Genomic DNA, 12,525 nt, shown 5'->3' with positions numbered 1-12,525 from the left:
ATATATCCGATATCCATATCCATATAGTATCTCCATGCTACTGGATCTATAATCATGATCTTTTTAAAATCAACGAGATAATCCTCGCTGTGGATGTGTATGATTTTCAGGTGATAGTACAACACGTAAACTATGTGGGTGGGTTTCGTGTGCTTAATAGTATAGTCTGTCTATCAGATGTGCTGACTAACAAAACTCGCCCTTTAGCATACAAGAAACTATGTAGCCTATTATATATATTTATATATGTGAGAATTTTGAACGATGTACAATTGCCAATTTTCGCACCTTATGACATTCTTTCCCTTAGGACACTCCACGATGATCTAAGAAACCAGATTTTTTTTTTCATGTCGTCTCAAAGATTGGTAAATTTCCTTTCAGGAAATGTATGGTTTGGTTGACTTTTGCCTGATATTTTTCATTTGACAAGGACTTAAAGCGTAAAAATACGGTATAAAAACGCTATTTTCACAATAATTTTTGTTTTCAAACTAATGATGTGCCTTTTTTTATGGTACGTGGCATCTAATTTCTCACCATGTTCTGGATCTCACATATCATGGGTATGTATCACAAAATTATTAGAACTTTATGAGCACGTATAAAATTACAGAGAACAATTATCAAAGCCCTAAACAGACGAACGTCCGTGATGCTCTTAATCATGTCGCTGCTGCAAATTCTGCTTTGTTGTCCCAATTGTAATGTATATGAAAATTTGGTGTTCCACCTAATGAACATTTCCTGCAAAAATTGGCTGTACATGGGACGTTACATTCTTTTATACAAAATTATACTCAGTTTTCATCACGGACGTGCTTCCGCTATTTTCTAATAAAGATCGTAGCCCATGAAACGTTATTTGCGATATTGTTCTGAGTCGTAATCAGCTAAGATCTAGCCACAAGATGATATCTTTGTTTTGAGTTTCTGTCCATCCTTTGTCGAATAGGAACCGAAATTATATTTTTAGACAAACCTCCGAGAAAAAAAGAACGTCCGTGATGATTAAAACGTTTTCGAGTGAGACACCATCTTGCTTTGATGGCGAAGGTACATTTTACCTTTGGCTCTCTAGCCGAGGAGCGGCATGTCATTTTTGGAGCGGACTGAGGTTTGTCCGCAGTTTTTTGACCATGCAATTCACCGAAAACCAAGCAAATAATTATTATTTTTTCTCTAAAATTCACCTTCTGTTCCCCTCTAAGCAATACATATGTTGTAAGGATGTCAAAAATTCTTATAATTTGCAATGACAATACCTTTTCAAAATTTTGAAAGAGTTAGGAAGGTTTGGTACTCTTTGCCGATTAGTTATCCATCCTTGAAAATGACCCTAGTTGTAGAACGAACATCCGTGACAATTCCAGCGAACGTCCGTGACGTAAGCAACCCCACCGATAGGTATAACTTGTCCCGAAAGTGTCCTGTATTCTTTAAAAGTTTTGGCTCCAATAGCGACACGGAAAGTTTTAAAAAGTAAACAATGAGTTTACAGCAGTAATCTCAGAATTTTTAAGGCGTTATGGGATCATGATTAACAAACAGTTGAAAATCTACTTACAATTTTACGATTGTTTTCCCTCTATTTATACAAAAAACAGCTTAACACTGAAAACAAAGTTATAGGAAAATGGAATTTTGTGTAATCTGTAATTTCGGTGCATTCAAATTTCTTTCTAATGAGGTTCTGGAGACAATTCGTACTGTAACAGGTTCTGAAAGTTTCGTTCACGGACGTTCTGTCCGAGAAAGGAAATTTCTCATAATTACAAATATATCATTGCACATTAAGTTATGTTAATTGAAAATATTACCAAATCACCGAGTCTCTCATACCCAAAAGTGAATAACATTCAGCTCTCAATTTACCTGCAATAACAAACGGAAAACGTTTTGGTCACGGATGTTCTTTGGTAGAATAAGTCAATGGATTACATAGTAGGAGACAGAAGAACAGTGCCACTTTTTAGTGACAGATGCTCCAAGTGTTTATCTTTTGAGTATGGTAGTTGCCGTCTCAAACAAAACACATCCAGTTTTGGTCTCCATAACGGACGTTCGCTGTAATTGTCATGATATTCAATGCCTTTATTCATTCTTATTTTTCCGTTCACGACGATTTTTCTCTTATTCCCTGAGTAGCCTGAATATGCTGCAACCAAGCAGAAAACAAAAACCAAACCAAACAAACCAAAACAAATCCGAAAAGTGCTACGCAATCACATTCAGGATAATGACGGATGAAGTCTGTCATGGGCATGTGTTGAAGGAGAAACGGAAAAGTTTAAAAAGGACGTGGAAGCAGCTGAATGAAAATGAGAAGAAACAGAGAAGAAATCGGGCTCCTACAAACATAGAAAAGAATTGCTAGTGCACTCCCGTTATACAAAATTCCTCTGGAGAAGGTTTGTTTGTTTGTTTGTTTGTTTGTTTGTTTGTTTATTTTTTTTAATTCATCGAAATGCGGTCACAAGCGAACAGAAATAATGCAGTATATAATTTTCTGATGAAAACACGCAAATCCTCCGCTTATCATGACATAGTGTTTTTTTTTATACTCATCAATGAAAAGCAATGTTAATCTTTGATATTTTCCAAGATTTTTTTTTTTCATTTTACATTGAAGAGACAGAGAGATAGTCAATTTGTTGGTGCTTTTGTGCTTACTTTAAAAACACATGCTAAAAAAAGCAGTAATTAAAGAATAGATTAAAGGTTGCACTTTGCTACGTTCGCTCTTCCAAAGATTCGTTAATCCGAATGTCCAAAGGTTTGCTATTCCGAAAAAAAGATCGTAGTTAATTCAGAAGGTTTCTTATTAAAAATGTTCTTATTCCGAAAGTTTGTTAGTCCGAAAATTAAATATTAAGGTTCATTACTTTTAGGTCCGTTCTTCTAAAAGTGGAATTGGCCTGACATTCACTTAGGTGAAAACGGTTATTATGAGGTTTCGAAATTTTGAGGATTTGGTTGTTAACTTGTTTCTCCACATTGGGATAAGCGAACCTGATTGTTCAAGTTCCAATTAATAAGCCTTTTGATTAACCTTCGGAGATTCCTATCATTTATCGAATGAAAAAAAAAAATAAAAAAACTTCATGATTATACCATCAATTTTCGGATTGACAAACTGTATGAATAACGAGCCTCCGAAATAACGAGCCTCCGAAATGACGCGCTACAAAATGTTTGTTATAACAAACCATATTGTATAATTATCGAAGTCACAAACATCCATCCAAGTTACATGGATATACTGTGTCTTGTTATGACGAAACTTCGCAGTATCGAACCTAATATCATTTCTGACTAATATGATAACACAAATTCTCCTCAGTTACAGTGTGTACCACAAGAAGCAAACGCAGAGGGATTTCTTCCTAACGTATTCGTTTGCCCTCCCCAGCTAAACCTCGTATTTCTATAATGGAGCACATTTCTTTTGTTTTTCTATGTTAATTCTATGTCATAATTAGCTGTGACCATGTTCGTTAAAAGCGAATTTTGCATTGTAGACTTTAGATAACAAATTTAGGACCTGAATCTTTACGTCGTCATAACGAAATTTTGATAAATATATTCGTTCTCAAGGATGGACTACATCACTGAGATTACACGAACGATGCTACTTTCATTTACGAGAGATGGAAAAATTGTTTTCTTTGATTGCTCTGTATGAGAATATAAACAAGCTTTTATAATTCAGAATTGGTAATATCTATTCAGGATTTTGCGGAGGAGTTTGTTCTTGACATGAATTGCGTTTGGTTGTGAGTAGAATGCCTTTCCAACTCAAGAGAGCAGCTGCATTGTTCAATACATTTGTATCTTGTTTGTTCCGAACGTCCGTGAGCTATATGCGAACCTCCGTGATGAAAAACTATGCTATGTTTGTTGGGTTATAGGGACTTCCTAGATCAGACACATGGTAGAAGGGTATGTTATTATTTGGGAGTGAGGATTAAAGTATCGGATAGTGAAATAAGAGGTGGAAATATTGAGTTTCTGTAAAATGCGCGTAAAGTTGAGAAAGTGTTTAGCGGAAGAGCAATATTTCAACAGAAATGACGAATTCGGTTAAATCATCAGTTGTCTACTATTACGTCCAGGTTAAGAGTACAAGCTTGATATTCTGCCTACACGTCCACCTGCCCCTGAAGATATTTCGTTACGATTTTGAACTGAATCAGATCGTTGCAAACTATGTTAAATGGTATTCAAATGTAAGTGCAGTACTATTCCCCACGGACGTTCGTTGCTCTGGACATGGTTAACTTCCTCGGTGAATAAAAACTTGTTCCTCTGGGAAAATCCTAGTATAATTGGGTTCATATTAAAGCTTGAGTTATACTCTTTCAGGTAAGATAAATGATTTGGAGAATTTCCTATTTTGTAAAATTTGCCTTGTTTTGGCTCAGTTGTACATCGTTCAAAATTCTGACCCATATATATATATATATATATATATATATATATATATATATATATACATATATATATATATATATATATATATATATAATATACACACACATTTCATTTCATTTCATTTCATTTCACACATGCATGTTCACATACGCACACACACGCATACACACGCACACACACACACACACACACACACACAAATATATATTATTTTATAGGTGTGTGTTTGCTTTAAACACCTTATGTTTTGATTCCCAGCGGAAAACGATTTTCAATCTCGTGAACTTAAAAAAATTAACAGTAAGATTAATAATAATTTCAAATCTAGCACCGTTCTCTATTTTCTCATATCTCATGACCAGATATGAACATACTGCACATATACACACACACTCCCATACATTTGACTACATGGCAGATATAACTGTATTCATATGCATTGTAAATACGGATAGACCAGGTGAGATGGAAGAGTTTCTTCCAATATAAATCTACAATGTTAATTTCTCTATTCTTAAAGGGTGGGGCAAAGCTGTAGTGTTTGTTCAAAAAGAAACACATGCTTCATGTTGTTGCTGTTGTTTTTTTCACTTGTGTGTATCATCAATTCTCTTGCAGGATTGTTATCAAGCAAATCACGTGCTGTTTTGGAATCCGGACTAGATCTCCTTCACAATTGAATCTGCCATTGTAATATTTTTTTTTCATTTTTTTTTTTCATTTGAGGTACGTTATTTTCCACATTACTGCACATATTTACAATCACGTTATCCATTAGAATTCAAAATACACTCAACATAATTATTTTGACGGGAAACATGATTAAAGGATACATCAGTGATATCAACCAAAGTAGTTACGTATTCTTCTTATTCCAATGTCCTTGTGTGGTTGCATTTCAAACTGATATAAAATCTTAACTCTGCTTTCAAATCTCCAACTAAATAGTCTACATTGAACAAGCATTTGTTTTCTTCATTGTGTTCTCTGACATAATTCCTGTAAACAATGAATTTGACATAGTTAAAAAAAAGTTTGCTAATTTAATCTTTTTGTTACCTATATCATATCCGAGAATAAGAACTTTTTCATTGATATCAATTACAAGATTACTTTCCAATACACTTTTTTTTTTTGCATTTCAGCTTAAAAAAAAATGACAAGTGGTTTCTTTACAATTACAAATAATCCATAAGTTATCATTCAACATTTCTCATTTGAACAAATTATCTTTACTGGGCAATATTCGATGAAAAAGCTTAAAATTGAATTGTTTTATTCTGTTATCATTAATCTGATGAAACTTATATTGCAATACCTTTTTTTCAAATAAAAATCACGGGGTAGATCCAAATAACATTCCCATAAGTATAAACACGAGGGTTCTTGTTTTTTCTTATGCAGAACTTATCTATGATAGTGTTTAGCTGACGTTTTCTCAACACTGATTTTATCACCTTTTGACAACTCAACATCAAATTCTTCTTCTGCCATTGTAATATGCACAATCATAATACACTGTGAATTGATTGAGCGTTGGATGTGATCCATTGGAGTATAACTTGTTAATGCACTTGAACCTTTCAAATTATTGAAATGATAACCACTTCAACTAAGTCACGAACTTGAAGACTATAGTTCTAAAATGTCATGCTGTGTGCACAGGCCAAACGACATCTTACTGGTATTCTGGCATATATACGAGACTGTTCAGCGAATATTTGAAGTGCTTTTCAATAGTGGTCTGGCGTCGTATTAACTCTTTATGTGCCATGGTGAAACCCCCCCTTTGTGCCACGTTATTCCGAGACACGAAGGTAGTCATGCTTTGAGAAAGAATTCTGTTTTTCTAATTAACCTCTACAAATTTCTGTTAAGATGGGCATAATAGTAGGCAAAGTTAACGAGGAATGCCAAACTTTGTTTCTATATAAAGTTTATGACGAATCTATTTTCCATTTCTCTTTCGAATGACCAGTTGCTACATTACTGTAAAGGAATGACTTTTACACATGAAACCGTGACAGAAACTTAGAATGTGGGAGCAAATCTAGATGGGAACACCGCTTGATAGTCAATCACCACATAAAATGCAAGCTGTATATGACAGGAACAAAAACATGAAAAACGCTTTTATTGTGCCGCGGGATTAGCAGTGATTAGCGATTTATCGATCGGTTTTTGGCGGCTTTGTTTGTTGAGCAGAATATGCGAAGTTGGCACGCCGTCGACTGAGCCGTACGTGCGAACGTGGCACATAAAGAGTTAAACTCTTACAGGTCCACGGTCACCCCTCACACAAAACCACACACACACACACACACACACACACACACACACACTTCCACACATACACAACATGCAGTACAGCCGGAAGATGACAAAACTATTTCATATAATAGCGGGCATTTATTTCTTTATTAAAAAAATGCTGGTCAGATACGCGAGATGGACTTGGTATAGTGTTTCATAGTGGAGTGACGTAGTCAAGCTGTATAGGCTGATGAAGATGTTCCATTGACACCCAGCTAACTAAAATTAGGCCATTTTTACTTTCCCATGAACAAAAACAGGTTTGAACCGAGCGATTTACAGTGAAACTAAACCCTCATATACATGTGGATGAAGAAATTGAAGCAATAGTAGTAGAACACATTAGTGAATGCCTATGAAGGAAAATCAGACAATTAAGAATTGTTAAAATTTACTACCCCCCCCAAAAAAAAAGATGATAGCATTATAATCCTTAAAATCACCATCAATCAATTCTAATACTTTTTGCCATTTTTTTTTTCCATCCGTGGTGTCAGTGTTGGACTTGAAGATTTATCATTAAAAAACACACCACCAAAGAAATATGTATTCTTAAACGGATTTTCCTGATTTTCTCAAATTGATGTGTTCTACTAATATTATTCACGTTCACTCAATAACATATCTCACTTTCATTCTACATTAATGTCAACCGTTCCTACGTTGTATACGCAGACGATTTGGCGTAGCATTTCATTTTGGAGAGTGAATTGATCAACCTTGACCATTTTGATAGAGATGCCATTTTGAAAATCATACTTAGAAAAAAAAAACACAACAACATCTAATAAACAAATAAACAACATCAAAGAGGATACTTTCATTCATAAGTTGTTGTTGTTGATGTTGTGTGCGTCTCTCTCTCTCTCTTTGTTTTGTTTTGTTTGTTTGTTTGTTTGTTGTTGTTGTTGTTGTTGTTGTTTTTTTTTTTTGGGGGGGGGGGGGAGTTGCATAAAAGGCACCGTCTGATAAACCTGAACGAATACTACTAGTCAATACCCACACGAGTGGACCGGGTGTAATATTACATGATTGGCGATTAGTGACCGGCTGATGAAGATGCACGTTGGAAACATAATATGTTTCAAACATACGTTTTCATTATGAAAATAAGCGAGGACAACAACAACAACAATGACAGCAGCAACGACAACATCAACGATAAGATGCCCACAACCAGATGAAATTAGTCATGAAGGTGTACCGTTTTACCTTACCCTATAGCCACTAATGGCAGCCAGGTCGTACATGAGTAATTTTTGCAAGGTTCATACCATAAAGATATTTCAACAAAATTATTGTTGCATCATTATTGAACACTGAGCAGGAACAAGGAGTGGATATAAACACAAATTCTTGAATTCTAAATTTTTGTTCTGTTTTGTTCTTATTCATTGAGCAACAAAAACCGATAAATACAATGAAAGAGCGAAGAAAAACAAATCAAATTAATTTACAGGGCAGCGGAGACTGGGGCGTCACCCTCCCTCACACTCCCTCTCCCTCCTAGCACGAAGATATTATCTTTAAGTGTATGTAAAGGAACATAAAATCTTAAATTGACATTGTGAATGATATTTTCGTAGTTCAAAAGCCAAAAGTAGTAGTATTAATGTATGGCGAAAATGTTTGAATTTGCAAGAAAGTATCACTTTTTTTTTTTTTGCTATGCATGACGTCGTCTTCTATACTGCGTCACCATGCATTTCTCCACATTCACCCCACATCTTCGTTTCTTCCTCTGACACCCTCCAGACCAGGTTACACCAGAACAAAATTGTCTAAAATAGGCAGCGAATATTGCTTCTTTAATTCCCTCTCCCAAACACTCGGGACACTATCCTAGCCTAGAGAAATATGAATGTGCATTCAGAAAGTCAAAGTACAATAAGAAGTCAAAAGTTGAATCAATAGATAAAGATTACAAACTGAGACACTAGGATCGACTCAAAGAGGTTGTATACGAATCTCTTGGACGCACACAGTGTCAATGTGGATTGCATACGGTAAGTGACCATCCTCGGATACATCATTCAGCTTGAGTGCTTGTCCTTCGATGTTTCCATGACACTGCCGATACGCTTCACAGATCAGTCCGACGTTATGTGTATAAGGGACTCGTAACTCATTACCCCAACATTGCCATTTTAATCGGCGAGACAAAAGTGAACGTACCCCCCTTTGTCGGCACTCTGGTGTAGCAACATCTCTAGAGGCAACATGTGGTTAACATGGGCTGGCCTCTTATGTCTCCTGGTATCAGTTTGCCATGCTATTAACGGTAAGTTCCTGTCCTAAAGATGTATTACCTATAAGTGAAAAAAAAAACCTTGTAAAACGTGCAAAATGACACTCATCTGAGTGTATTCCATAATCCGTATTCCAGAATGGATGAAACTCGTAACACGTAGGCTCTGCTCATATATTTCCTGTATTTAACGGATTTGGGTATGGTTTACTTAAGAAATAAAGTGTAATGTAAACTCAAAACTCTTACGAATCAGAAAATGGGTATAGAACTTCCGTCGTGCCTTCAGTGAATGAATGGTCCTTATATGTTATTGGTCGGAGCATCGCACGACGTCAGTTTTAAATCCAGTTTCTGATTTACAACAATTTGCAGGTTATACTATTTTGTATATTTCAGCAGGTTTTACGGAAAACAGTTTTACGTGAAAAATCTGAAATGACTCTTTACCATATTACATATTAAGGGTGTCCGCTACTCTTTTCTTTCATAACCTTTTTTTTTTGAGACGTAGATACTTAATTCTTTCTTTTCTGCATTACATGACTCCAATTATGAGACTAATTTCTTTCTTTCCGTCTGAGAGTCATTCAGTCCGTTAAAATGTCTTTATGTTTCCCATTCCCGACTTGCGTATTCTAATTTTTGTACTATAGGCTTTAAGTGTAAGTTACGCTACGCTAGGCAACGTGTCTGCAATTTGAGTACAGAAGGTAGATTTGCATTCAAAAAAATAAAGAGCGGTTACACACGGTCAAAAATTCGTCATTTGAATGATTATTCCAGTGAAAAATGATTCTAATGAAGAATTTTTAGCACGTGTGGAAGCAAATTAGAATCACGAATGCTAATCACAATCACGAATTCAAATTCTAGTCCGGAGGTGAATTCCAGTGAAGTTTCACTCAAATTACAGAGCAAAATTTGCGTGTGTAATGCTTGACCTCCAAAACATATTTTGAGGGGCTGAGCTTACGTGACCTTTCAAGCACTTCCGTAGATAATACGCGCGCCGCATGCATGCACTCGATCGTACGTTTTGATTGACAAGTCACCAAAGATTACGTAGCGCCTTAGCTCGAGAATTCGAATTGTAATCAGAGTTTTCGAGCGAGCGTGTGTAAGGTCCGATAATTCTAAAGACGAATTGCAATCATCATTACCATGATGATTCAAGTTACGAATTTTCTCTCGTGTGTAACCGGTCAAAGAGAAATCCATAGTGAACTGATACTGACAGTAACAAGTATCACAGTGAGGTTTCGAAAGGAAAGGATCCTGCTTCAGCTGCAAAATTCTTCTGACATCGCAAGATTGTGTATTCAGTCAACTTGAAGAAATATTATCATTATTGATAAACTGTCATGAGAGAAAAATAGAAAATTTTGTTCAAAATGTATGCCTTCTTGGTTAATTCGGTCAATCGTCTCCTTCACGTTGGAAATAAAAATACTACACTTTCCGTTAGGCTTAAATCTGTCATAAATTTGTCAGATTTTTCTGAAAAAGATTTTCATTTTACTCACCGTTCTGCATTCGATGTTCCCACGTATCATATCGGGAGCAACATAGCTCTAAACACAATCACAACAATGATAACTTGTAAAGAAACAGGTTTGATGACCTATACTTGATATAGACTTTGTTTCGTTTTGTTTTCTCATATTATATTCCTTGCCAATGGAGAACGTGGTATGAAATGAATCTGTTATTGTTCATTACAATCATGCTGGACTCTCTATGGCAGTCCATGAACAGTGCAATATTTCGCAGTCCTTTAAGCAAGAGGAAAATCCAGCCACACTAATTGGCAAGCTTTAGCGTTTGTATTTGCAAAGCTTCGGGTGATAAGTTCTTTTCTACTCGATAATGGGTCGGAAATGGACGCGTTGTCCTGAATTATGTAACGGCCGTCGTATGACAATGAAATGGCCTGAGAATAAGACAAAAGTTTATTGACACAAGACGGATATTTACTCATTTTCTAAAACTCTAATTAGGCTAATGGGACTCTTCTTCCGTAAAATTCGTACTTTCCCTGATGATGCACGAACAATTTTCACCCTCGCAGTTTCACTAATATATTGTTCGACAATTCTTCATTGTCTTACTCCACAAGAAAAAAATTAATTTCATAAGACTTTTCCTCTCAAAGAATCATGTATACCGTATGTCCCCAAAACAATTACAACCGGACCCTCCTCAATGATAACTTTAAAAATAGTGAATCAATCCAAATACAATTCAGGGTATGAAATTATAACTTATTACCCACATCTTACATATGTGACTCTGCACCACAAAACAAACAAAAAGTCGCCAGACATGAATTTTTAGTTAAGACCATATTCTAAAAGAGCAGACTCTAAGCTTTAAAATGATGTATAACTCAATTCAAATGGTCTCTCTTAACCTATCTAAATATTGAAAAGAAAGCACAAAATCAGGAAAAGCGTGAACTGAGAAAAGAGGCTCTAAATTACAGTGTCTATTCAAGCGCTTAATCTTGACCAAACCGTGCTGGCTGTGCGATGAATGGGACAAAAAACAGGAAGTAAACCACTAGAGTAACAACAATGAAGGGATTAGCAAATTAAACTGAAATTAAGCATGCCTAACACATATTGTCCATAATTAATGCCAACTTTCAAATCGGTAGCACTATCCTTTCAAAAGTTATTAGAGTTGAAAGTGAAGAGTGTGTACAAGGTTTTTCAGAATTGAAAAAGGGACTCTAAAGACACACCTAATCACACTATTCTACCAAAAATGTTCAAAATAAACTGCTAAAAAACACACTTTCCCGCCCGTTTTATGATAACAAATTTTATCATAATGTAAAAGAAGACCTGCTCCTTCAGAAAATATGAAAAAGTCAAGATCGGCTAGGTTGACACATTTCACTTATTTTCAGTCCTCACGCATAATCAGTGTGTGCGACTTTATGTTCGTTTTGTGCTGCACGGTCACATGTGTCTTACAGAAAACCCCATTCGATTTGCTTCAGCGGTCAAAGAGAAAGGAGGAATTTTGTAGAGCATGTCAGGAATCCTCTCACTCCAAGCTCTGTCCACTGTGTTCACACATTATGCAGATCCAAGAGCATCCAGGTGCTAAACTTGAAAGTATCAGATCAGGATCAGATTGATCCTGATAATGTAAATCATAACAAGGAATCAGAAAAAAAGTTTTAGTTTAAAACGCAAAACCACATCCTAACTAATGTACATCTAGTGTATGTATGATTCAGGTTTTTATGTATTATTGTGTATCGCCTCTACTTTCATATCCTTTGTTGCGACAGATCAAACATGGTCCAGCCAGGGTCAGCTGATACATGACTTACTTGATACTGGATACGACGTCAGAATAATTCCGGGTGTTGCTGGGCAACCGGTGAAAGTTCGCATTACCTTTTACTTATCATCCATCCTCCATTTGGTAAGAAGGGATATCATAGATAATATCAAATACGATCCCTAGTATAATTAGTATAATTTCATACATTTGATGTTAATTACCTATAATCC

The sequence above is a fragment of the Diadema setosum genome, chromosome 3 (assembly GCF_964275005.1).
Source record: "Diadema setosum chromosome 3, eeDiaSeto1, whole genome shotgun sequence".
Taxonomy (NCBI): domain Eukaryota; kingdom Metazoa; phylum Echinodermata; class Echinoidea; order Diadematoida; family Diadematidae; genus Diadema; species Diadema setosum.
The sequence above is the reverse complement of the archived record's forward strand: the minus strand, read 5'-3'. Positions refer to the sequence as shown.